The following is a 23,311-nucleotide window of genomic DNA, read 5'->3' as shown; positions in this document are numbered from 1 at the left end:
ATGAAGACCCTCCCTTACAAGCAGAAATTGATTCTGAGAGGAGAGACCTGGGACCTTACAGCACTTCCAGGGTATAACAAACAGGATAAATGAGCAGAAGCTAAAGAGTGATAGGAAGAAGCATATTTTAAGAGTCGTTGAGGCTAGAACAAAACCATTCTTTGGGGGGATAAAGCAAGACTTCAGTATTCCTCGAAATAAGCAATAAAGAGGCTAAGTACTGCCTGACCCAGTACTCTAAGGAAAAAGGATGTGAAGCAGCCACAAAGGATCTCAGAGTTTGTAAGAGTTCCTGATCCCTTAGAGAATATCCAGGACATGAATTTATCTCTCCTCTCTTATAAAATGCCAATGAAATTAAAGTAGAAAGATTAGGAGAGAGAGACATATCTAGGCAAATAAAACTATAACGACAACTGTCATAGACAAGGACTCTGGAAAAAATAGCGACAACAATTTCAAATTTAAAAGAAACAAATATTAATAAACAAAAGAACTAAAACCAGATTTTATACAAAAGATTATGAATCAGAATAGCATCAGACTTTCCACTGTCAAGACTTAAATATTACATCACAGGAATAATAACTTCAAAGTTTTGGGTGAAAATTATTTTGACTGTACAATCCTACTCAAAGACAAACTAAACAACATTCAGGGTGAGGGTATACAGTGTGTAACTTTTGTTGTTGTTCAGTCACTCAGTCGTGTCTGACTCTTTGCGACCCCATGAACAGAAGCAGCCAGTCTTCTCTGTCCTTCACCATCTCCTGGAACTTGCTCAAACTCATGTCCATCAAGTTGGTGATGCCATCCAACCATCTCATCCTCTGTTGTCTCCTTCTCCTCCTGCCTTCAGTCTTTCCCAGCATCAGAGTCTTTTCAAATCAGTCAGCTCTTTGCATCAAGTGGCCAAAGTATTGGAGTTTCAGCTTCAGTATCAGTCCTTCCAATGAATATTCAGAACTGATTTCCTTTAGGATTGACTGATTTGACCTCCTTGCTGTCCAAGGGACTCTCAAGAGTCTTCTCTAACACCACAGTTCAAAAGCATCAATTCATTAGCACTCAGCCTTCTTTATGGTCCGATTCTCATATCCATACAAGACTACTGGAAAAAACACAGCTTGCACTATATGGACCTTTGTTAGCAAAGCAATTTCTCTGCTTTTTAATATGCTGTCTAGGTTGGTCATAGCTTTTCTTCCAAGGAGCAAGGGTCTTTTAATTTCATGGCTGCAGTCATCATCTGCAGTGATTTTGGAGCCCAAGAAAATAGTCTCTCACTGTTTCCATTGTTGCCCCATCTGTTTGCCATGAAGTAATGGGACTGGATACCATGATCTTAGTTTTCTGAATGTTGAGTTGTAAGCCAGTTTTTTCACTCTCCTCTTTCACTTTCATCAAGAGGCTCTTTAGCTCCTCTTCACTTTCTGCCATAAGGCTGGTGTCATCTGCATATCTGAGGTTATGGATATTTCTCCCGGCAATCTTGATTCCAGCTTGTGCTTCATCCAGCCCAGTTTTGTGCATGACGTGCTCTGCATGTAAGTTAAATAAGCAGGGAGACAATATAGGGCCTTGATGTACTCCTTTCCCAATTTGGAACCAGTCCACTGTTCCATGCCTGGTTCTAACCATTGCTTCTTGACCTGCATACAGGTTTCTCAGGAGGCAGGTAAAGTGATCTGGTATTCTCATCTCCTTAAGAATGTTCCACAGTTTGTCGTGATCCACACAGTCAAAGGCTTTAGCATAGTCAATGAAGCAGAAGTAGATGTTTTCCTGGAATTCTCTTGTTTTTTCTATGATCCAACGAATGTTGGCAATTTGATCTCTGGATCCTCTGCCTTTTCTAAATCCAGCTTGAACATCTGGAAGTTCTCGGTTCACCTATTGTTGAAGCCTAGCTTGGAGAATTTTGAGCGTGTTAACTGAGTGCAATTGTGTGGTAGTTTGACCATTCTTTGGCATTGCCTTTCTTTCGGACTGGAATGAAAACTGACCTTTTTCAGTCCTGTGGTCACTGCTGTTTTCCAACTTTGCTGGCATATTGACTGCAGCACTTTCACAGCATCATCTTTTAGGATTTGAAATAGATCAGCTGGAATTCCATCACCTCCCCACTCATCCTTCATTTCAAAAAAATTTTCCAGAAGGTTATGTACGTGAAGGGATCTGAAAATAGCTGAAATTCATGTGCTAAGTATATTTTACAAAAACAGCATTATGGATACTTATTAATAGTGACTGAAACATAAATTTTAAATGTTTGTTAAAATTATAAGGTTAACCACTGGAAGAATAAAGAGAAAGTAAATATATTTAATAATACCAGATCCTATGAATAACTTCTATTTATTCTGAATATTTATTTATATCTATGCTGGGTCTCTGTTGCTGCATGGACTTTCTCTAGTTGTGGCAATCAGAGGCTACTCTCTAGTTACAGTGTGCAGGCTTCTCACTATGGTGGGCTTCTCTTGTTGTAGAGCATGGGTTCGGGCTCTAGGGAGCTCGGGCTTCAGTAGTTTTGGCATGTGGGCTCAGTAGCTGTGGTTCCTGGGCTCGAGGGCACAGGCTCAATAGTTGTAGCACATGAGCTTAGTGGCCCAGTGGCATGCGGGATCTTCCCCAACCAGGGACTAAACTCACATCTCCTACACTGGCAAGCAAATTCTTTACTGATGAGCTACCAGGGAAGCCCAACTATTGTGTTTTGAATAAAGAAGTACAATATGCTTTGAGTGGAGGCTGACAAAGAACTCTGAAATGATAAATTACTTTTAAAAATCCCCCAAAATAAAAATAACTCTCAACAGGTGAGGATAAATAAGATTTATTTTTTAACAAGGGAATGGGAAGAGCATTGAAAAAATAACAGAAAAGTTAAGAGACACAAAGTCTAGGCCCACAATTTATAATGAATATAAACTATAAAAGAAAACTAGGGGAACAGGGAAAAAGGCACAATAGAAAAATTTATTTCTAAACTCAAGAAACAGAAATCTTCAGACTTCTATCATTTAATAAGTGCGCAGCAGGATTAAAAAAAAAAAGACATGTCCCTTGAGAAGTCCTGGGGGAAATTTCAGAATTCTAAGAATAAAAGGAAGAATTCTACTCATTTCAAGAAAACAAAACAAAAACAACACCATCTGTAAGAGAAAAAGAATACAATACATCATCAATAGTGTCACTAAACTTTTAAGGAAACATTTTTAAAACTCAAATTTACTGGAAGAAATTACATAAGTATTATAAAACACATCTGTTGCAATCTCCTCTACCTTTTCTACTCTATCTTAACTTCAATTACCAATAAAATAGTCTGGTATTACTTATTCATACACACACACACACACACACACACACACACACACACACACACACACACACACACACAATTTGTTGTTGTCATTCAGCCGCTAAGTCATGTCTGACTCTTTGTGACCCCATGGACTACAGCACACCAGGCTCCTCTGTCCTCCACTATCTCCCAGAGTTTGCTCAGATTCACGTCCACTGAGTTGATGATGCTATTTAACTATCTCATTCTCTGTTGCCCATTTCTCCTTTTGCCTTCAATCTTTCCCAGCGTCAGCCTTTTCCAGTGAGTTGGCTCTTCATACTAGGTGGCCAAAGGATTGGAGCTTCAGCTTCAGCAACAGTCCTTCCAGTTCAGGGTTGATTTTCTTTAGGATTGACTGATTTGATCTCCCTGCAGTACCGGGGATTCCCAAGAGTTATCTCTAGCATCACAATTTGAAAACATCAATTCTTTGGCGCTCAACCTTCTTCATGGTTCAACTCTCGTATCCATACATGACAACTGGAAAACCATACCTTTGACTATATGAACCTCTGTCAGTAAAGTAATGTCTCTGCTTTCTAATATGCTGTCTAGATTTTTGATATCTTTCATTCCAAGGAGCAAGTCTTTTAATTTCATGGCTGCAGTCACAATCTACAGTGATTTTGGAACCCAAGAAAATAAAATCTGTCACTGCTTCCACTTTTTCCCCTTTTATTTACCATTAAGTGATGGGAGATATTTGTTTTTGTACTTATCTTCACAGAAATGCATTATATTATAGAATGCTATAAAAGATATCCTTATATAGAAAGCTCTATGGTAGTATTTTTATTTTGATAATGTAGATCCCTTAAAGTTCCATGTGTATTTTACTTTAATATACATTTTGAAATCATTTCCCCAAATCTTTATCAATCTTTATCTATCTTGAAGGTATAAGAATGTCTGTTTTTCCTCATATTCTTACAATTTTTGCCAGTATCATGGTAAAAAATGTAAAAATACTTTTCAACCCAGAATTTTATAACTAGCTAAACTGGCATTCAAGTATAACAACAAAATATACACATTATTGGGCAAATAAGGATTCCAAATGTCTACCACCCACAGATGAAAGAATTACTCATAGAGATATTCAGGCATAGATAGAAAAGAATATGCAGAAAAAATTCAATAAATGTTAGTATGCAATTAAACTACTAAAGCATGCAACTAAATCTAATAACTGCTGACAACTGTTCAAAAAGGATTCCTGTGAAATGAGAATCATGATTATTTAAAAATAGAGGAATTAAGATTCCCAAAAGATTTCAACATGGGAGTTTTGACTACTGGAAAATGATCAAAAGAAAAGCTTTCAAAATGTGTTAAAATGTTAAGGCTAACCAATTAAAATAGTTAAGTAAGATATACAATTTCAAATCTATAGAATTAAAAAATGGAAAAATGATTGGTCCAATATAAAAAGTAAAAACAATGGAACAAAGAGAAAATGAAAAATAAGAAAGCAGAAGTCCAAACATAACAGCATTCACAACAGATGTAAAAAGTTCATATATTAAGAAAAAGGCATTCATATTTGTTTTGTTCTCTTTTAAGGATGCTATATGTTGTTTACAAAAAGAAACATAAGATGATGAAAAGATAAACTAGGCAAATGTTAATGAAAAGAAAATAGATGTTTCTACCACCAGAAAAATCAAATGGAATTTAAGGCAAAAGCAGTAGACCTCCTAAAAATGAATATTGTTTATTAATAAATATTGACGTATAATCCACCAGGAAGATATATTACTCATGAACCTCTATGAACACAACAAAATTGCTCCAAAATATATAAATAAGCTTACAAGAATTAGGAGAAACTAACAAATAGACAGTCACAAACGGACGCTTTAAAACTTCTCCCCAGAAGTCAAAAGGTCAAAGAGAATATTCCAGTTTTCCTTACCTATTGCCTCCTTCCAAGATCACCTTTCCTTTCAGTTCAGTTCAGTCGCTCAGTCGTGTCCGACTCTTTGCGACCTCATGAATTGCAGCACGTCAGGCCTCTCTGTCCATCACCAACTCCTGGAGTCTACCCGAACCCATGTCCATCAAGTCAGATGCCATCTAACCATCTCATCCTCTGTCGTCCCCTTCTCCTCCTGCCCCCAATCCTACCCAGCATTAGGGTCTTTTCCAATGAGTCAACTCTTCACATGAGGTGGCCAAAGTATTGGAGTTTCAGCTTCAACATCAGTCCTTCCAATGAACACCCAGGACTGATCTCCTTTAGGATGGATTGATTGGATCTCCTTGCAGTCCAAGGGACTCTCAAGAGTCTTCTCCAACAAGCTTTATTAAAATAAAGATTCCCAAACATGAATCTGCAACCTTCTCCATCTCCATCAGTCATACAGATCTATAACATTGAAGTAATCTTCCTTATTCTCCTTTATTCACACTTCACATCCTGATTTTTGCCATTATCTTCAAATTACATCCAGAATGCAATCACTTCTCACCACTGCTATACCCAGGTCCACTATTATGTCTCCCCTATATTATTTCCAACGCTTTCCAATCTGGTCTTAGTGCATCTACTCTTGCCCACCTACCATCTACTTTTAACACTGCAACCAAACATATCATTTTAAAACCTAGGACAGATAAAGTTCCTCGAACCCTTCAATTGTTCCCTGTTTTCCCCTTTAAGGAAAATATCCAACATCCTTATAACACTTTGTAAAAGGTCTTATGAAGAACCCTCCCGGTAACTCTTTGACCTCATTTTTAACTCCTCTCCCCAACTCACTCACCAATTATAGACATACTGGCTTTCTTACTATTCCTTGAACACATTCCCTCTCACATTAAAGCCTTAGCATTGACTATCTCCCAGTTGGAATGCTCTGTCTCCCAGGTATTCTCATGGTAAACTTCCTCGTCTAATTTGTCTTTGCGAAACTATTTTCTTTTGAATAATGCCTACGTGGACCACTCTGGTGAACATGATATCTAAAACTCACTCGTTTCCCTACTCCTGACATTCTTAAAAACATTTATACTAGTTTATCCTTTTTTCCTCCCACAGCATTTATCACCTTTAACATACTATGTAATATACTTATTAATTATGGTCATTATTTGAGCGTCATTCCCATAGAACTACGTTTCAAGGGCACAGATCTTTGTCTTGTCAGCTGAGTATTTCATAGATTTAGAAGGGTACTGGGCTAAAAACACCTGGTGGCTCAGACGTGAAGAATCCGCCTGCAATGCAGGAGACCTGGGTTCGTTCACTGGGTTGGGAAGATGCCCTTGAGGAGGACATGGCAACCCACTCCAATATTCTTGCCTGGAGAATCCCCATCAACAGAAGAGCCAGGCAGGCTACAGTCCGTGGGGTCTCAAAGAGTCGGACACAACTGAGCAACTAAGCACATCACAGAAGGGTACTACCACCCAGAACCCTGATATTGTGCATTGCACTGATGTGTAAAAATCTCTAGGGAACCAAATGAAAGGTTTGAGAATACCTGAATTTCTTAGGGAGAATGCCATAGCAGCAAAGCAAACAATACAGAAAGGTCACATAGTCTCAGTTCACTGAAAAACAACTCAAGGCAAGAATCCAGTGTCTGTGTCTCACTCCACCTTCTCTCTCCTTACCTATCTTACCCCCGCTCCACAATTTCCAGTCTTAGAATAAAAATTCTGAAATGTGAAGGCTGTCAACAATGACATGGATGATACGTGAATTTAAAAAGTGAAGCCACGTTTTTACTGAGAAAGGGTCATTTTGATCTAGCTGTGAACAGTTTAGTTACATACATTAAAGCTAGACATTTTCTGCAGGCTAAGTTAATTAAATCTACAGTGCATAGATTTTGAAGAAATCAGATTTAAAGTATGTATACAATTATACAAGCATTGATGAGTATTTAACATTCTGTGACAAAAATTACAAATGCCAACTTAAAAGTGCCACAGTTTGTCAGAATTCTTTTAGAGGACATTTTGAAGAAAAATTTTAAAGACCACTGAACAAAGAGTCTGTATGAAGAAATGGAATGGCCTTCATAGTCAACAGAGAGTCTGAAATGCATTACTTGGGTGTAATCTCAAAAACGACAGAATGATCTCTGTTCATTTCCAAAGCAAACAGATTCAAGGGATTAGATCTGATAGAGTGCCTGAAGAACTATGGACGAAGGTTCATAACACTGTACAGGAAGTGATCATCAAAACCATCCCCAAAAAGAAGATATGCAAAAGGGAAAATGGTTGTCAGGGGATGCCTTACAAATAGCTGAGAAAAGAATAGAAGCTAAAGGCAAAGGAGAAAAGAAAAGACATATCCATCTGAATGAAGAGCTCCAAAGAACAGCAAGGAGAGATAAGAAAGCCTTCCTAAGTGATCAATGCAAAGAAATAGAGGAAAACAACAGAATGGGAAAGACTAGAGCTCTCTTCAAGAAAATTATTTCTTTTTTTTTCCTTTTTTTCCCTATGGATGTACGTGTGTTCCCCATCCTGAACCCTCCTCCCACCTCCCTCCCTCCCCATCCCATCCCTCTGGGTCATCCCAGTGCACCAGCCCTGAGCACCCTGTCTCATGCATCGAACCTGGACTGGAGGTCTGTTTCACATATGATAATATACATGTTTCAATGCTATTCTCTCAGATCATCCCATCCTCACCCTCTCCCACAGAGTCCAATAGACTGTTCCATACATCTGTGTCTCCTTCGCCATCCTGCATATAATTAGAGATATCAAGGGAACATTTCATGCAAAGACAGGCACAATAAAGGACAGAAATGATATGGACCTAACAGAAGCAGAAGATAATAAGAAGAGGTGGCAAGCCCAGAAATAAACCCATGTACCTATGGGTACCTTATTATTGACAAGAGGCAAGAAGATACAATGGGGCAAAGACAGCCTCTTCAATAAATGGTGCTGGGAAAACTGGACAGCTACATGTAAAAGAATGAAATTAGAACATCTCCTAACACCATACACAAAGATAAACTCAAAATGGATTAAAGACCTAAATGTAAGACTAGAAACTATCAAACTCTTAGAGGAAAACATAGGCAGAACACTGGAAGACATAAATCAAAGCAAGATCCTCTATTAAACTACCTCCTAGAGTAACGAAAATAAAAACAAAAGTAAACTAGTGGGACCAGATTAAACTTAAAAGCTTTTTGCACAACAAAGGAACTATAAGTAAGGTGAAAAGACAACCCTCAGAATGGGAGAAAATATAGCAAATGAAACAACTGATAAAGGATTAATTTCCAAATAAACAAGCAGCTCATACAACTCAATACCAGAAAACAAACAACCAACCCAATTAAAAAGTGGGTAAAAGACCTAAACAGACATTTCTTCAAAAAAACATACAGGTGGCTAACAAACGCATGAAATGATGCTCAACATCGCTCATTATTAGAGAAATGCAAATCAAAACTACAATGAGATATCTCCTCACACTGGTCAAAATGGCCATCATCAAAAAGTCTATGAACAATAAATGCTGGAGCGGATGTAGAGAAAAGGGAATGCTCTTACACTGTTGATCGGAATGTAAACTGATACAGCCACTATGGAAGACAGTATGGAGATTCCTTAAAAAAAAAAACTAGGAATAAAACCACCATATGACCCAGCAATCCCACTCCTAGGCATATACTGCAAGGAAAGAAAAATTGAAAATGACACATGTATCCCATTGTTCACTGCAGCACTATTTACAATAGCTAGAACATGGAAGCAACCTAGATGTCTATCAAAAGATGATGGATAAAGAAGCTGTGGTACATAGACACAATGGAATATTACTCAGCTATAAAAAGGAACACTTTTGAGTCAGTCCTAATGAGGTGGATGAACCTAGAATCTATTATACAGAGTGAAGTGAGTCAGGAAGAGAAAGATAAATATCATATTCTAACACGTATATATGGAATCTAGAAAAATGGTACTGAAGAATTTATTTATAGGGCAGCAATGGAGAAACAGACATAGAGAACAGACTTATGGACATGGGGAGAGGGGAAGAGAGGGTGAGATGTATGGAAAGAGCAACCTGGAAACTTACACTGCCATATGTAAAAGAGACAGTCAATGGGAATTTGCAGTATGGCTCAGGAAACACAAACAGGGGCTGTGTATCAATCTAGAAGGGTGGGATGGGGAGGGAGATGGGAGGGAGGTTCCAAAGGGAGGGGATATTATGTATATCTACGGCTGATTCATGTTGAGGTGTGACAGAAAATAACAAAATTCTGTAAAGCAATTATCCTTCAATAAAAAAAATTAATTAAAAAAAAAAGAAGAGGTGGCAAGAGTAAACAGAAGAACTATACAAAAAAGCTCCTAATGACCCATGTAACCATGATGGTGTGATCACTCAGCTAGAGCAAGACATCCTGGAGTGTTAAGTCAAGCAGGCCTTAGGAAGCACCACTATGAACAAAGTTAGTGGAGGGGATGGAATTCTAGCTAAGCTATTTCATATACTAAAAGATGATGCTGTGAAACTGCTGCATTCAGTATGCCAGCAAATCTGGAAAACTCAGCAATAGCCACAGGACTGGAAAATGTCAGTTTTCATTCCAATCCCAAAGAAAGGCAATGCCAAAGAATGTTCAAAATACCACACAACTGCACTCAGTTCACACACTAGCAAAGTAATGCTCAAAATTCTCCAAGCTAGACTTCAACTGTAGGTGAACTGAGAACCTCCAGATGTTCAAGCTGGATTTAGAAAAGGCAGAGGAACCAGAGATCAAATTGCCAACATTAGTTGGATCACAGAAAAAGCAAGAGAATTCCAGGAAAACATCTACTTCTGCTTCATTCACAACAAACTGTGGAGCATTCTTAAAGAGATGGGAATACCAGACTACTTTGCCTGCCTCCTGACTGGACCTGGAAAAACAGACTGGTTCCAAATTGGGAAAGGAGTACGTCAAGGCTGTATAATGTCACCTGGCTTATTTAACTTATATGTGGAGTATGTCATGAGAAATGCTGGGCTGAATGAAGCATAAGCTGGAATCAAGATTGCTGGGAGGAATATCAATAACCTCAGATATGCAGATGACACCACCTTTATGGCAGAAAGTGAAGAGGAACTGAAGACTCTCTTGATGAAAGTGAAAGAGGAGAATGAAAAAGCTGGCATAAAACTCAACATTCAGAAAACTAAGATCATGGCATCCAGTCCCATCAGTTCAAGGCAAACAGATGGGGCAACAATGGAAACAGTGAGAGACTTTATTTTCTTGGGCTCTAAAATCACTCCAGATGGTGACTGCAGCCATGAAATTAAAAGACCCTTGCTCCATGGAAGAAAAGCTATGACCAACCAGCATATTAAAAAGCAGAGACATTCCTTTGCCAACAAAGGTCTGTCTAGTCAAAGCTATGGTTTTTCCAGTAGTCTTGTATGGATGTGAGAGTCAGACAATAAGGAAGGCTGAGTGCTGATGAACTGATGCTTTTGAACTATGGTGTTGAAAAAGACTTGAGAGTCTCTCGGAGAGCAAGGAGGTAAAATCAGTCAATCCTAAAGGAAATCAGTTCTGAATATTCATTGGAAGGACTAATACTGAAGCTGAAACTCCAATACTTTGGCCACCTGATGCAAAGAAGTGACTCATTAGAAGACTCTGATGTTGGGAAAGATTGAAGGCAGGAGGAGATGGGGATGACAGAGTATGAGATGGTTGGATGACATCACCAATTCCATGGACATGAGTTGGAGCAAGCTCCAGGAGATGGTGAAGGACAGAGAAGCCTGTCGCGGTGCAGCCCATGAGGTCACAAAGAGTCGGACTCAACTGAGCAACTGAACTGAATAAATATACAGAGAACTCTACACAACAATAAACAGTCATTCTTATTTCAAAACACAGATTTGTAAAATCTAGCTATATATTAAATATTGTCAGAGAGAGAAATTTCCAAGAGACAGAAATCACACAGAGCAGATTCTCAGTAAAAATGAGATACAACTAAGAGTTAATCAGTGAACTAGAAAAATGTCAGAATAAAGTATATCCAGAATGAAGCAAAAAGAGACAAAATGGTGGAAAATGAAGAAAGAAATCCAAAAAAGGATACAATGAAAAGATCTAGCATATGTTTAATGGGAACTTTAGAAATAAATGAAAGAGAAAATGGGGCAGAAGCAATACCTGAAGAGATAATGAGCTGAGAACTTTCTAAAACTGACAGAAACATCAAGCTGCACTTCCGGAAGTACCAGGAACTCTAAGATACATAAATAAAAAGAAAGCTACACCTGGATACATCACGGTAAAACTGATGACAATAAAAGACAATAAGAATATCTTAAAAGTAGACACAGAAAAAAGAACACCTATGAAGAGACAATAATTAGTGAGAAAGAAAAACAAAAACAAGGAGCTCCTCATGTCTGAGAACTAATCTGATACTTTCAACTAAATCAAACTGTTCTCCTGTTGAACATAAAAATTTCTCAAAGAATATCCACTTCAGATCAGCTAACTGTAATATAAACTACCAGATATCCCTTCCCTTGCTAAATGAGTTGACTGCTACCTTCTTTACCAGCTGTAAGTTTATCCCAGCTTCAGGCTGCCTTCCCAACAGATGAGATTTATTAAGATGGCAAACTCAAGATGAATTAAAACAAAGCACAACATATGAAAACTTATGGAATGTTGCAAAAGCAGTATTTGGAAGGGAATTTATAGCTGTAAATACCTACACTAAAAAAAGAAGAAAGATCTCAAATCAATTACCTATTCTTATACCTCTAGGAACTAGAAAGAGGGCAAACTAAACCCAAGGCCAGAAGGAAGGAAATAATAAATATTAAAGCACAGATAAGAGAATGAAAAAACAGAATAAAAAGTTTTTTTTAAAAAATCAACAAAATTCACAAAGAAATTCACTAAGAAAAAAGAAGATGCAAATAACTAAAATCAGTAACAAAAATAGGGATGTTACTACAGACTTTAGAGAAATTACACAGATTATAACAAAATACCATGAGCAATTGAATACTAACAAATTAGATAATTCAGATGAAATGGACAAATTTCTAGAAACACAAATTACCAAACCTGACTCAAGAAGAAATAGAAAATCTGAATAGATTTATAATTGTGTAAGGAGATTTAATCAGTAATCAACTTCCCCAAAAGAAAAAGTCTAAGATTAAATGTTTTCACTGGTAACTTCTATCATTTAGAGAATTAACATCAATATTTCACAAACTTTTACAAAAATAGAAGAGAGAATACATCTACTTACTAACACGTTCTATGAGGCCGGCTTTATCCTGAAACCAAAACTGGACAAAAATATCAAGTGAAAATGACAGACCCTTATGAAGACAGATGCAAGAAATTCACAACAAAATACTACCAAGCTGAATCCAACAGCACATTAAAAGGATTATAAAGGACATTTGCTTATTTATGTTGCAAGAGTACAAAATAGCAACTAGCTGTTGAACAATCATCAAAAGGAGGATGATTGAAATCCACCAAAAAAAGACACCCCACATCCAAAGACAAGGAGAAGCTGCAATGAGATGGTAGAAGGGGAACAATCGTGATAAAATGAAATCTATACCTGCCGGGTGGGCAACCCACAAACTGGAGAACAGTACCAAAGAAGTTCTCCCACTGTTGTGAAGGTTCTGAGCCCACGTCAGGCTTCCCAGTCTGGGGATCCAGCAAAGGGACGAGTAATCTCCAGGGAACCTGACTTTGACGAGCAGCGGGATTTGACTGCAGGACTTACACAGGACTGGGGGAAACAGACACTTCAGTCTAGGAGGGCACAAAACAAAATCTTCTGTGCGCCAGGACCCAAGGTTAAAGAGCAGTGTCTCCACAGAAGACTGAACCAGATCTACCTGCTAGTGCTGGCGGATCTACTGCAGAGGAATGAGTTGGCAGTGGTTTGCCATGGGGATGGGAGCACTGGCAGTAACAGTCCTGGGAGGTGCCCCTTGGTGTGAGCTCACCTGGAAGTCACCATTAGCCCTACCATGGATCCTGTAGACTCCAGGGCTAGGTCACCTCAGGCCAAACAATAAATAAGGAGGTGGTCTGGTTTTTCCAGTAGTCATGTATGGATGTGAGATTTGGACTATAAAGAAAGCTGAGCGCCAAAGAATTGATGCTTTTGAATTGTGGTGTTGGAGAATGCTCTTGAGAGTCCCTTGGACAACAAGGAGATCAAACCAATCCATCCTAAAGGAAATCAGTCCTGAATATTCACTGGAAGGACTGATGCTAAAGCTGAAACTCCAATACTTTGGCCACCTGATGTGAAGAACTGACTCACTGGAAAAAACTCTGATGCTGGGAAAGATTGAGGGCAGGAGGAGAAGGGGACAAAGGAGGATGAGATGGTTGGATAGCATCACCAACGCGATGGACATGAGTTTGTGTAGGCTCCAGGAACTGGCGATGGACAAGGAAGCCTGGCATGCTGCAGTCCATGGGGTCGCAAAGAGTCGGACATGACTGAGTGACTGAACTGAACTGCAGTCCTTCTCTTCAGCAGACAACTGGATTAAAGTCTTACTAAGCATGGCCCTACCCACCAGAGCAAGACCCAGTTCTCCCCATGCCAGTCCCTCCCATCAGGAAGCTTGCACAAGCCTTATCCACCAAAGTGCAGACAGAAGAAACAAGAATTACAATCCTGCAGTCTCCAGAACAAATACCACAATCATACAAAATTGATCAGAATGCAAAGGCAGAGGATTATATCTCAGAAGGAACAAGATAAAACCCCAGAAAAACCACGAAGATGATTATATATCATAATTGAGTGGAATTACTCCATGAATGCAAAGGTGGTTCAATATAAGTGAAGTGATCAATGTTATATATTAACAGAAGAAAGGAATAAAACTAAACAATCACCTCAACAGATGCAGAAAGATCACTTGACAAAATCCAACACTGTTTCACGATTAAAAACACTCAGCAAACTAGACTGGAAGTGAATTTCCTTAAAATGGTAAAAGGTATCCATGAAAAACTCACAGCTAACATACTCATCAATGGTGAAAGACAAAGTTTTCCTCCTAAGACAAGGCTGCCTGCTTTTACCATGGCTATTCAACATTGTACTAGAAGTTCTAGGCATAGCAATTATGCAAATAAAACAAGTAGAAGGCATCCTAATTGGAAAGAAGTAAAACCACCTATCTGCAGACGACATGATTCTACACACAGGAATGCCCTGGAGATGTTTGGTGTTCGGTTCTAGACCACTGCTTAAAAGGGAATATTGTAACAGAGAGAGACAAATTTTTTGGTTTCCCAGTATATATAACAGTTATCATTACACTATATAGTTGACCCTTGAACAACATGGGTTTGAACTGCACAGATTCACCTGCATGCAAATTTTTTTCAATAGTAAATACTACTATTTACTAGTAAATACCACAGTACAACATAATTCAAGGTTGGTTGAATCTGTAGAAGAGGAACCTTGGCTATGGAGGTCCAACTATAAATTATAGTATATAGTATATAGTATAAATATAGTATAAGTATAGTATAGTATAAGTATATATATAGTATATACTTATATATAGTATATATATAAGTATACATAAGTATAGTATAGTATAAGTATATATATAGTATATATTTATATATACTATATATACTATATATATATAAGTATATATAGTATAGTATAAGTATAGTAGTATAAGTATAGTATATAGTATAAATCCAACTATAAATTATACTTGGATTTTCAACTGTGCAGATGATCAGCACCCCAATCCCCTGGCTTTTCAAGGGTCAATTACAGTCGATTAAATGTAACACAGCATTATGTCTCAAAGAAAGCAATGAATATACCTTAATTAAAAAACACTATTGCGAAAAAAAAAAAAGGTAACCATCATCTCAGCCTTGAGCAAACTGTAACCTTTTTGCTGGTAGACGGTCTTGTCTCAGTGTTGATGGCTGCTGACTGATCAGAGAGGTGGCTGCTAAAGGCTGAGGTAGCTTCAGCCTTTCATGAACCATTTCTTCCTTTCACGAACAATTTCTCTGTAGCATGCAACACTATTGGATAGTTTGAAGTATTCCAAAAATTACCAAAATGTAACAGAAACATCAAATGAGCAAATGCTCTTGGTAAACTGGTGCCAACAAACTTGCTCAACACAAGGTTGTCACAAACCTTCAATTCGTAAAAAAAACACAGTATCTGTAAACACAATAAAGCAAAATGTAATAAAACGAGTTACGCCTGTATAGAAAGTCCAGATTACACATGCACATACACAAACTTACTAGAGTTAACATATTACAGAAATTCAGCAAACTTGCAGGTATCAGATAAACAAATATAAATCAATTGTGTTTCCCTATGCCAGCAATGTATGATCCAAAAAGGAAATTAAGAAAACAATACTATTTACAAAAGCATTTAAAATAAAACATCTAGGAATAAATGTAACCAAAAAGGTGAAAGTCTTAATACATTGAAAAATTACAAAGTATTGCTGAAAGAAATTAAAGAAAGCCTAAATAAATGGCAAGCCATCCTATGTTCATGGATTAGGAAACAAAACATTGTTAATATGGCAATACCTTCCAAAGCGATCTATAGATTTAATGCAATCTCTATAAAAATTCTAATGGCTTTTCAAAATAGAAATAGATAAGCTGATTTTAAAATTCATATTAAGCTGTGAAGGGCCCTAAAGAGCAAAAACAATACTGAAAAAGAAATAAAAGTAAGGGGACTCACAATGATTTTAAAATTTATTAACATAGCTAAAGTAATCAGCGTGGTACCGGAATAAGGGTAGACATAACAGACCAATGGAATACATTTGAGAATCCATAAATAAGCCCAAACATCAATCGGGCCAATCGATTCTTAACAAAGGTGGCAAGACCATTCAGGGAGAAAGAACAGTCTTTCAACATTTGGTCCGGGGAAAACTGGATGATCATATGTAAAAAAAAAAAAAAAAATGAAGCTGAACCGCTGCCTCATTTTGTGAACAAAAACTAAATCAAAACAGAACAACTGTATAAATATAAGAACTAAAACTATTATGTTCTTAGAATAAGGCATAAGGTATGGATCTTTATGATGTTGTATTTGGCAATGGATTCTTAGATGTGATACCAAAAGCATGATGAACACATGAAAAAAAAAACAGGTAATTTGGACTTCACCAAAACTTTTTTTGTGCAATGGATATTATCAAGATATATTTGATAAGGGTTTAATATCCAGGATATATAAACAGCTCAACAACAAAAAGAAAAAAAAACAATTTTTAAAATGGGCACAGGACTTCATATAGACATTCGTCAAATGAAGATAAACAAATGGCTAACAAGACTAAGATGTTCACCATCTTGGTCATGAAGAAAACACAAATGAAAACCACAATAAGATACCACTTCACACCCATAGGGCTTTCCTGGTAGCTCAGATGGTAAAGAATCTGCCTGCAATGCAGGAGACCGGGGTCCAATCACTGGGCTGGGAAAATTCCCTGGAAAAGGTCATGGCAAACCATGCCAGTATTCTTGCCTGGAGAATCCCCTGGACAGACCATGGCTGAGAGACACACCCATTAGAATAGACAGCTTAATTAAAAAAAAAAAAACAAAAACACTAGAAAACAACAAGTGTTGATGTGAATGTGGAGAAACAGAGACCTCATATACGGCTGGTGAGAAATGAACACAGTGCACCTGTTGTGGAAAACCATCTGGGTTCTTAAAAACAAGGTAACACAGAATTACCATATAACCCAGCTATGCAACTCCAAGATATATATCCAGGAGAAATGAAATTTACATACACACAGAAAACTGTACATGCACATTTATAGCATCACTATTCATAACAGTCAAAAAAAGAAACGAAGTGCATGCTACAACTTGGATGAACGCTGAAAATATGCTAAGTGAAATAAGCCAGACATCAAGAATCATTCTACGATTCCTTTCATTTGAAATAGTGAGAATAGGCAAATCCATAGAGACAGAAAATAAAGAGTACATGGTGATACTGGAAGGAGGGAATTGGAAATGATTACTTAACGAGTACAGGGTGTTGAAACACCTTTAAAATGAGAGAGCTGGTGATTGCATAACACTGTGAATATACTAAATACCACTGAATTGTGCACTTAAAATGATTAATTGTACGTTATGTAAATTTCACCTCAATTTAAAAAAAGATAGCAGTCATAGTATGTGCCCATGTTCTGACAAGATCTAATTTAGAGCAAACTTCTATTTCCTTAGATCTTCTCTAAAATTACCCAACCAAAGTCCAATCCTATAATAGTTTCTAATACCCTCTTAAAAAGACAGCTCAAAATTCCCTATACTATGAGGAATCTCTCACTTCAACAAACAAAAACCATGTTCAACTACAGGTTTTCTTTGCTGGTCCTTTTGGTTGGAAGGTATTGATGAGACTAGCAACTAATTTCTCAATAGAAATAACAGAAGCCAGAACACAAACAGATAATAGCCTAGTTAAAAGAAAATAATGACCAACCTGGCATTCTAACCAGTGAAAAAAAACTTATCATTCAAAAGTGAAAGTGAAATACAGAACATGACCACAAAATAAAAATGAGAATTTCCCAGCACAAATCTACATCAAAGTATACACTAAAGGGAGTTCTTCAAAAAAGGGAAATGACTGTAGACAGGTAAATCTAAACTAGACTTAAAAGCTAAAATCTAAAATGATAGTCTCATGTGCTTAAAATATATATGGAGTTAATGAATATCATAGCAAATAAATAGAGCAAGAGGTGACAGGGTGATTAATGGAATTCCTCATATTATCTGGAAAGATATAAAGTAACTTAATTAGACTCTTACAAGCCAAGGATGCATGTTGCAATCTTTAAGGTAGCAGCTCTCAAAAGCATGTTCTGTGGACCCCTGGGTATCCCTATCAGGAGATTCTCAAAATCATAACTATTTTCCTAATACTAAAAGACCTTATTTGACCTTTTCACTCTCATTCTCTCACAGGTGTACAACACTTTTCCAGAGTCTATATATGATAGACCTGTGATAACCCAACAGATTAAAGCAGAAGCAGGTATGAAAATTCAGCTGTCTTTCATTAAGCTAGACAGGAAAGCAATTTGAAATAAAAAAATGTACCTTTCTCACTAAATTTTATTTTAGAATGTATATATTTCACAAAATTGTATTATTTATGTTAGCATTTAAAGGGACATTCTTGTTCTCCAAAAACAAACCATTACCTGGCCCTAAATGTTAATTGTGCGGAAGTTGAGAAACACTGATACAACCACATTTTAAAAAAATTTTTTTCGAGTTTAAATGGATCTTAAGAACACAGAGTTTGAGACTCAATGACCTAAATAAATGAAAGGATAATATGACATTCATGGGTTGGAAGATTTAATAACATAAACATATCAACTCTTTCTCAATTCAATTTCTGTAAAACTGATTATGTGACAGCAAAAATTTATATGGAACTGTAAAGAGCCAAGAAGAACAAGGTAGGAAAACCTGCCTTACTGAACATAAAGACTTGTTATAATGCTATGTAAATTAAAACAGCATAGCTTTGGTGCAAGGGTAGATAAAGTAGACCAATGGAAAATAAAAAAAGAGCCCAGGAACAGACTCATACATATATGGTCATTTGATACATGAGAAAGGTAGTATTGCAGAGCAGCTAGGAAACAATCTTTTCAACAAGTGGTGCTGCATAAAATATATATCCATAAGAAAAAAAGAAAAAGTGACCTCTATATCTCATATAATATCCAGAATAAATTCCAGGTAGCAGATAAATCGAAGTGCATCATAAACAATATACAAAATAATATACAATAATCAGTTCTAGGTAGAAAGTAGAAAGCAAAATAATAAAGCCTCTAGGACAATGTCCGTCAACCTCGGGACTAGTGACACTGGGGCTAAGTTAACTGTGCTGTGCATTGTAGAATATATAGCATTCTGTGGATTGCAGAATGTTTAGTAGCCAACCCACTAGATGCCTGGAATACTCCACCCACTCAGCTGTGAAAACTAAAGTCTCTGAACTCAGCCAAATGTCCTACCCAGGGCATGGAAGGTGTGGGATGAGGGTGGGGGGAATTGTCTCTATTGAGAACCAGTTCTAGAAGATAACGTAAGATAGTATCTTCATATTCTTGGAGCAGAGAAGGTCATCTTAATTAGACACAAGGAGCAGTGACTATACATGAAGACAATGATAAAGTGGACTATATTAAAATTAAGACCTTCCTTTCATTAAAAGGTAACATTAAGAGGGTGAAAATCAGGAAAATGGATATATCTTTCTAACAAAGGATTTGTATTGAGCATATATATTAAAAAAAACTCCTAAAAACAGAAGGAAAAGAACAGAAACTCCAACAGGAAAAGAAGGCACTCCCTCATATTCATAGAATATGCAACTCATATAAATCAGTAATACAGAAACCTCAACAGTAACAATAATAAAAAGGAGGATATCCAAGCAGCCAATATATTTAAGAAAAAGCACTCTATCTCATTTAGAATCATAGAAATGTATCTTACAAAAGAGCTAAAATTAAAGAGGCTATTAATGCTAAGTGTTGGTGAGACTACAGAGAAATAGCAACCCTCATATTCTGTTGATGGGATAGGTAGGAACAATGACTGAAAACAATCCTTTTATAATCTTCTAAATTTGAACATACATACACAAATGACCCAGCTATTCTACTGGGTATATACTACTGGTACATACCCCACATAAATGTTGCACGTGTACCCCAAGAAACATTTGTAAGAATGTTCTTGACAGCATTATCTAATCCAAATGTCCAACAGTAAAAAAGATGGTGATTGAATAGTATGAGGTAGCTATAGCTATATACATCTGATAACATACATGAATCTCCCAAACATAACAGAAACAAAACAATACTACTGTATAATTCTATTTTTATAAAACTCCAAAAACAGGTTTTAAAAAAGTTATATTCTTTGAAGCCAGGTAGTGTTTACTCCAAGAAATAGGAAAGGGAGAGTGCTTGGGAAAGGAAGCATAGGAGGTTGCTGGCAGTATTCAATTTCTTGAATCTATGGTGGTCATAGTGCTTACTTTGTGATGATTCATTCAGCTGTAAACTTTGTACAGTCTCCTTTATGCACTACATTTCAATTTTAAAAAAGTCATGGAGGGTAGGGAGGAATTCCCTGGCAGTTCAGTGGTTAAGACCTGGCACTTTCACTGAGAGGGGCAGGGGTCTGACCCCTAGTCAGGGAACTAAGATCCAACAAGCCGCAGTGTGGCCAAAAAATAAAAGACGTGGGGCATTATCTTTTATATGCTGTACATGCAACCCACAAAACAATAATTACACAAATATTTTAGCTATTACAGTACTACATATCAATTATTTAAGAGTAAAAATCATGTCTGGAGACATCATAACCTTCCACATCTTAACACTTCAAGATCCTTTGCCTAATTAAATAAAACAAATAAAATATGTTAAAAAGGACTGCATGAGTTGTTAGTATGTTGCAGGAAGACAAAATGTATTTAAGTTTGTTTTCCTGTATGTGTCATTTATTTTGATCACCTAAAAAAATCTAATTTCTTAGCTTTACATAAGATAAAATAAAATACATGTCTTGGAAAATATTAATATTAAAGTTGAAGATGTCTGTTTTTCTAATATTAAAAATATATTTTTATAACAGTTAAACACATAGAGGTTTAAGGCAGAATATAAATAATGCCTGAGCTAAAGGAGGTTTCTACCAAAAATTTGTATGCTTCCCTCACCATCAAACTAAGACTTGGGTTATTTTTATATTCCATACAACATTTTAATAAAATGTAGTTTTATAACACCAATTATTATTTTATTTACAAAATAAGAATTAAACATTTATAATATTAAGTCACTTAGTATCAAATAGAGCCCCTCTGAATTTAATCATTTAAGTGGAACTGCATACAGCACACAATCTGGTTCAATTTTAAGCCAAGTAGTGCCACCAAGTGGTAGTAAATTCTTTTTTCAAAACACCACTCTGAAGCAATAGAAAATGTTATACTGTAATATAATATTGATATGGAAAAATCAATCTTATTAAAGTAAATAAGACTGTGAAATACCTTAGTATAAAAGTTTAAAAACAAAACAGGTCAATCTTTTAAGAAAAAAGTTGTATGCATTACTGCAATGGTCTTACACTTTCAAACTTGTATTTTTCACAGAAAGTAAGGAACTGTGAATACAGGGCTGCAGACTTCCCTTGTTGTTGCTTCTTAAAAATTTTTATTGGAGTAGAGTTGATTTACAATGTTGTGTTAGTTTCAGGTGTATGTTGCTTGTTTTTTAATTCCATATTTTCTTAAGAGACTTATATTGCTCTAGAAACTAACAAAGACACACACAGTAAAAGACCTGAAGGTTTCATAACAATCTGCTATCCTCGTGATTCTGGACTTTCAGTCCAAACTCCCTCGCCTCCAGGTAAGGGAGTCGGGGCTGAAAGATGGATCCAAAATAACGGTGAATGATTTAATCAATCATGCCTATGTGATGCAGATTCCGTAAATACCCAAAAGGATGAGGTAAAGAGAGCTTCTGGGCTGTTGAACACATGGAGGTGCTGAGAGCGGAGCACCTAAAGCATGGAGCTCTGTGCCCCACATATCGTACTCTATGCATCTTTTCCATCTGGTTGTTTCTGAGTTGTATCCTTTTATAATAATCTGGTAATCTAGAGAGTAAATAAATTTCCTAAATTCTGTGAGCCACTCTAACAAATTAATTGAAACCCAAGGAGGGGGTCATGAGAAGCTCTGATTTAGAGTTAGTTGGCCAGAAGAACAGGTAAAAACCTGGACTTGCAACTAGCACCTGAAGTCCAAGGACACAATCGTGATAACCTCCAATCTGTAACCAAACAGTCAGCAGCATAGATGACATCCTGGGCTTGCACCTGGCCTCTTAAGTGTGTGTGTGTGTGTGTGTGTGTGTGTGTGTACGTGTACTGGGCAGAGGGAGAGTAGTCCTGGGCTTGCACCTGGCCTCGTGTGTGTGTGTGTGTGTGTGTGTGTACGTGTACTGGGCAGAGGGAGAGTAGTCCTGGGCTTGCACCTGGCCTCTTAAGTGTGTGTGTGTGTGTGTGTGTGTGTGTACGTACGTGTACTGGGCAGAGGGAGAGTAGTCCTGGGCTTGCACTTGGCCTCTTAAGTGTGTGTGTGTGTGTGTGTGTGAGTGTGTGTGTGTGTGTGTGTGTGTGTGTACATGTACTGGGCAGAGGGAGAGTAGTCCTGGGCTTGCACCTGGCCTCTTAAGAGTGTGTCTGTGTGTGTGTGTGCGTGTGTGTGTACATGTACTGGGCAGAGGGAGAGTAGTCCTGGGCTTGCACCTGGCCTCTTAAGAGTGTGTGTGTGTGTGTGTACTGGGCAGAGAGAGAGTAGTCCTGGGCTTGCACCTGGGTGTGTGTGTGTGTGTGTGTGTGTACTGGGCAGAGGGAGAGTAGTCCTATAGGACTAAACCCTTACTGTAGAATCTGATGCTATCTCTGGGTAGATAAGTGTCAGGACTGAATCGAATTGTAAAACAATAACTAGTGTCTGGAGAAATGCTCAGTGGTGTGGGGAAAGCCCCTCCCCACACACTGGAATTAAGTCCAGAACTTTAATAATACTATTTTAATTTCATGAACTATTACTAGCAAAAGAAATGACTAAATTTTACTATAAAGTTAATGTTTAAAATATCAAAGTCCTAAGTGTTACGTAGTTCTTTTCAAACCCAATAATAATGCACTTAGTCCTAGACCACATCTCCTAAACACTCTCCCTTTTCTCACTGTACCTCACCTACACTGGCCTTGTTATTCCTTGACCAGGCCCAACATACTTGCACTTAGCACTTAATGTTCTCTGCCTGAAGTTCTTCCT

At 37.3% G+C, this 23,311-nt stretch overlaps 1 protein-coding gene and 1 long non-coding RNA gene across 23 annotated transcripts in view; both read right to left on the bottom strand.

Annotated features, from left to right (window-relative positions):
- Positions 1-23,311, bottom strand: part of ZNF644 (zinc finger protein 644) — a 105,989-nt gene that overhangs the window by 32,823 nt on the left and 49,855 nt on the right. The gene's annotated exons all lie outside the window — the stretch shown is intronic.
- LOC145504958 (uncharacterized) lies at positions 7,785-14,051 on the bottom strand. The gene is made up of 2 exons (XR_014052651.1): positions 13,607-14,051; positions 7,785-10,919 (listed from the first exon to the last, which is right to left on the bottom strand). It is a non-coding gene; the product is annotated as an uncharacterized LOC145504958 (long non-coding RNA).

Source organism: Giraffa tippelskirchi, chromosome 5 (assembly GCF_054371585.1).
Source record: "Giraffa tippelskirchi isolate mGirTip1 chromosome 5, T2T-mGirTip1v1.2.pri, whole genome shotgun sequence".
NCBI classification, from domain to species: Eukaryota; Metazoa; Chordata; class Mammalia; order Artiodactyla; family Giraffidae; genus Giraffa; species Giraffa tippelskirchi.
This window is presented reverse-complemented; position numbering and strand designations above follow the sequence as displayed.